The sequence below is a fragment of the Temnothorax longispinosus genome, chromosome 5 (assembly GCF_030848805.1).
Source record: "Temnothorax longispinosus isolate EJ_2023e chromosome 5, Tlon_JGU_v1, whole genome shotgun sequence".
NCBI classification, from domain to species: domain Eukaryota; kingdom Metazoa; phylum Arthropoda; class Insecta; order Hymenoptera; family Formicidae; genus Temnothorax; species Temnothorax longispinosus.
In genome coordinates, this window is record NC_092362.1 from 8004249 (window position 1) to 8009926 (window position 5678).

The window sequence follows — 5678 nt, forward strand, 5'->3', positions numbered from 1 at the left end:
CGACCATAATCAACTATATAAAACAAAATCAAGATAAACAGTGTTAAGAAATTGATCGACAATTCAATTCGACTAGTCACGGACACAGATGTATTATGTCCACAGAATATATTATGTAACTTAATTATTATTACCTACATTTGAAAATCAAGTCAGGCACGAAACGTGGTGCGCAAATAAAAAAGAAAAAAACCGTGTATTCAGATGTAATGAACGTTTCGGCTCTTTTTTCGAGCCATCTTTACCATTTATTGAGATAAGAAGATTCTATTCCTGCAGAGCTCGAGGCAGAAAGTTCCCTTCTTGAGTAGATGTCGTGACAAGCGAGCTGGTACTAGGGATGGGCAATACAAGAGAAATATCGATATTTCGTATCGATACGTTTCATAAATAAGAATATCGATACACTAGAAATATCGGGCGAAAAATATCGATATTTAACAGTATCGATACTGTCGATACCTCTATTATTAGTTATATTTTAATTTAATTTTGAGAACACACAAAGCAGCCCGCTAATCCGTCGTCATTGTTAAGTTCGTTTTCTTCGATTAGTTATTTACATATGTGTTATAATGATAAAAAAAGTTACAGAAATACACTATTAATATACACTAATTATCTTAAATATAAAGTCACAGTATTGCAAACGGCATGGAGATCAAGTTATTGTTTGAAAAGGAGAAATCAATTATGACAGATACATATGCGACAAGTAGTTTTATGCTAATTGTAATAAATTTGGATACAAAATTCACGCAAACAGAGAACAAAAGAAGGTACATGTTCCTGTAAATGATTAAATAGAAAGTTGACAAATTGACAATGTACAGTCGCGGTCAGAGTAGTTGCAACTCGTGCTAGACACGTAATTGGTAACCAATCACAACTATCACATGCCAAGTAGCTGCTGCGTGGCGCGTGCGCAATTGACGGTATACACTCACGATCAGGCGAGGAAGATATATCCGTCGAATTATGGACTGTATCGAAAGTTCGATATTCATGTTCGAATATCGATACAGGCTAATATCGAAATGTAAAATATCGATACAAAATATCGATATTACAGCCCAAAAGTATCGATATTCAAAATATCGATACAGTATCGCCCATCCCTACTATAGAACAGTCATAACTTTTCGGAATAAATATCTACTTACTATGAATAGCAAACAAAAGCTTTGTCCTTGAAACAATATTTTAATTTTTCCCAGCACGAAATTGTAACTTCGATTGGCGACGCAAAGATTTCCCGAGCGCTCCTGGTGGCCAGATCTCGAAGTAGCGTAAATGAGACAGATGTAAGACTAGACCGGGACATATGTTATTGTTTATTAGATTTTTCGTCCGCGCTTCGCGCGGGCTCAAAATCTATTCCCCTCTCTCCAAACTCACTCATTAATTAGGAGCACCATCAGAACCCCATAAAACCCAATTTTCAATTCCATTCGGTCAATTATTTCCCGAAAAATTGGAAAAATTTCTGATACCGGTTTCCAAAAAATCGGTATCAAAAAATTATCCATAAAAATTATTATCCATAAAAAAAATTCAGCTTGATATCTCAAAGTTTGCGAAAATTAGAGCAATCACATACATTTTTCGAAAACCCCTTTACTATTAGCAATTTTTCTAATTCTGTTACATTCTTTAGTTCTTTCTACCCCTATTTCATACATAATTCTTTAAGATTCGATCAATTATTTCCCGAAAAATTGGAAAAATTTCGGATACCGGTTTCCAAAAAGATCAGTAACGAAAAATTATACATCTGAACATATTAGCATCAAAAACTCAAAATCAATCTTTTCTTTGATTTTTTCTACTCCTATTTCATATATAATTCATTTAAATGTGGTTGATTAGACCTAACTTTATACGCAATAAAAGATTCATATACGAAATTTATGAAAACAAGACAGACAGAAGACAAACTACTGGTTTCCAGTGGCAATTAAACCCATCCTCAAAAAATTAATAAAATTTTTGAACCAAAAAATTGGAATTTCTGAACCGGTTTCCAAAAAAATCGGTAACGAAAAATTATACACTTTATAGCATTCCCCGAGAAATATATATTCTACCACTACTTCATATACAATTTTTTAAGATTCGATCAATTAACCTTTAAATGCCACACCTCTCAAGAATCTCGTAAGTTCACTGAGGGGTCTAAAAAACCTCAGCATGAAAAATGTCTCCTTACTCATTGATTTTTTTATCTTTAGTTATGACAATTTTTTTCAATGTTGTTCAAGGTCTAGAGAAGAGTATAAAATGCTAATATTGTTCAAATTTCAATTTCAACATAGTATAAAAAATTTAGATTGCCAAAAAAGTTTAAATATTGGCTTGTACCAAACAAATGAGTCGTAAATTTTTAATATTTTGACCTAAAAATTTAACAGAGTACTCTTGAGATAGTATATTTTAAGGAAAAACAAACACCAATATTGAATTGTTTAAAAAAGGTATTTATTTTGCAATGTAAAGTGTGATTTTTTTCCTTACAAAAGCACATCATAAGTAACGCTCCAGGCATACATATTTTTTATAAATTGTATTAAAAATTACAGAAAATGTATTTCTAAGTATAATATAAAATGGAAAAGTCCAAAAAAGTTCATAAAATTAATTTGAACCTGCACAATCAATGCAAATATATGCGCGGTGCAAGTCACACATCGGCCTGAGACAAGAAGGACACTGCATTTTTGTTTTGCGATCTTTCGAACGCTTGTATAATAAGCACCTTGTTTTTGATGACAGCTCTGGCCTTTCTTCTTCATTCTCAACAGTTAGACCAACATTTAAAATGCCACCTATACCTGTTTTTATATCACGCCGTAGGGAATGGTTGTTGTTCCACCCGACACGTTTCGAATGGAGGAGTTACGTAAGGGCAAAGAAAACTCGTCGCTAGCTTGATCTTCGCCTTTACTGATTGATATAACTTGTACAAAACTGTTCGCGATTATCGCTTTATGACCGTTACGCTCGATGTTCTTGAACGTTCTGTCCCCCTCTCGCGGGGTGTGTCGCTTGTCCGCGCGCTCGGACTCTCTACCTGGTACTCGCTCGCCTAGGTTCGCTAGTGGCGTTGCCCGCGATCGGTAAAACCACCGCGCAACATTCGAATCGGCACATCATGCTCTAACATGTCGCCCGCCTTGAAAGACTGGGCTTTCAAAAGAATATTCATATATAAATGAGAAAACAATGCTCTTTGGCATTAAATAACCACGTGACCTTGCACAACAAAACTAATTATAAACGCGTAGTATTATTCGCATTAATTATATCTTAAACTTAAATTAGACCTCGATGGGTAACAAACATATCTTCGACAGAGCGCGTTTCGTGACTCCCTTAGAAGTCTTTACACTGACAACTCGCGTTATTCCGTCATGACCGGAGTGGCATTCCACTATCCTCCCTAACGCCCAACGCATGGGTGGCGCTTGCTCGTCGCGTAAGACAACTATCGCTCCAATCTCAATCTTCGACGCTCGATCCTCGCGATTCCATTTACACCTCTGCTGAAGGTTCGATAAATACTCATTCGACCATCTTGACCAAAAATGTTGGGTCAATTTTGCAACGTATTGAAACCGAGTAAGTCGATTGGATGGCACCTCAGACCAATTTGGCTCCGGAATGCTTGTGAGTGCCTCACTGTTTGAAGTTGAAAGAGAAAGAGAGAGAGAGATTGTGTTATTCTTTTTTGCGTCGATTGTAATACAATAGGTTGCCGCGCATTCTACGTAGTTCTCGGAAAAAGCGCGCGAGCGGCGCCGACAACGTTGCGTCCCAGGCGGCGAAGAGCGTGTTTACCGCGCATGCTTGAGCATGTTAGGAGGGGCGCGCAGCCCGGCCGAGCGAGCATTCGTTTCGCAGACATCGCGCGTGATACATCGTGCGTCGTATCTCAGTTCGATAGAATTGCATCATACTTTTATTCTCGAGTCATTAAGTTGTAAATTATCTCTATGTGTTTCGTATTGTGATTGATTACTTCAAATATTTTACTCAACGAAATATACATTATATTGCGATCGTCACCGAGTGGAATCCAGGGATATCCGGCCCGGCGAGCCATGCCGGCACGTGGAACGAAGGAAGGCAGCCATTTGATGCAACGTTCGAGAGAGCCCTTTCTACAGGAATCACGACCCGTTTCGAAGGCTGAAGGAAGGAAGCCATTTTCGGGAACGTTCGAGGAATCCTGCTAAGGCTGAATACGAGCAGCTACGTATACATAGAGAGGAAATTTGTCTGATTGCGTGGTCTGTACGACTAGATATAATTATTCGTCTGCTTTGCACCCAAGGTAACCACTTACTTAACAATCGTGAGGAGAGACGTTAGAATTTCGTCTAACGTCACGGTAAGGATTCTGATCAAAGTCTCCTTAATGCATCTGAGGGTTATCCTTGCTAGTTCGAGGGAATAATAAGTTTCGCGTGTTGAGAGGAAAACATCCTCTCTTAGTTCAGGTTTGTGCACAAATAATTTCGAGTTAAATTATAATACTTAGCTCAGTATAAAGTAAAATCATTAATCGTACGGTTGCAACCATTTTCGTGAAAAGTAAAAGAAAGACTTTATTACTTATTTGTTCGATTATTTCTTTCTCATTGATTAGACAATTTTCTTATGGTTTATTATATTACTTGGCGAACATTCTTTATATTCATTTAGAATAAGTATTCAATGAAACTGCGTTCTTTGCGAGACATATATTTTATCTTGCGTTATTATCAATTATTCATTTCCGTGCGTTTCTATAAGCATTGTTTCTCCTTGATTTAATTATTCTTCTACTAAGTATTGTGTTAACTCTGACTGATCAAATATTTCGTTTCTGCTATTATGAATTAATGTGTCGATCCAAACAATAAGCTTTATGAACGATATATATATTGAGAAATTCGGTAAAACTGAAGGAGAGCTCCCTCCTCACCGATTTCGATGAAATTAGGCTTAATCGATTCGTTTTTGCACAAAACGAATGAATCTGGCAGAAAAAAGCCCCGCTCGGCCCCGAGACGCGAGATATTAACTGTTAAAGTTGACGACTATCAGGTTATGAGACCTGTCGTACCGACGCGATGTAGCGACTGGTAGCGACCACGAACATGCCCTGCGGCCAAATGCGCATGCTCCGTAGCCGCACGCGTATGCAAAAGAAGGTCACGTGACAACTGTCCAAGCGGTAAGTAAAACAATTTCAAATGTTGATTCTCTTAAATATGTACTTTTCATATACCAACTATTCTCTGCTTTAACAAATTACACAGAAATAATTTGTTAAAGCAGATAATAGTTGGTATATGAAAAGTACATATAAATATGTGCTTTTCATATACCAACTATTCTCTGCTTTAACAAATTATTTCTGTGTAATTTGTTAAAGCAGAGAATAGTTGGTATATAAAAAGTACATATAAATCTCTATGCTCTTCATATACCAACTATTCTCTGCTTTAACAAATTACACAGAAATAATTTGTTAAAGCAGAGAATTGTTGGTATATGAAAAGCACATATTTATATGTACTTTTCATATACCAACTATTCTCTGCTTTAACAAATTACACAGAAATAATTTGTTAAAGCAGAGAATAGTTGGTATATGAAAAGTACATATTTAAGAGAATCAACATTTGAAATTG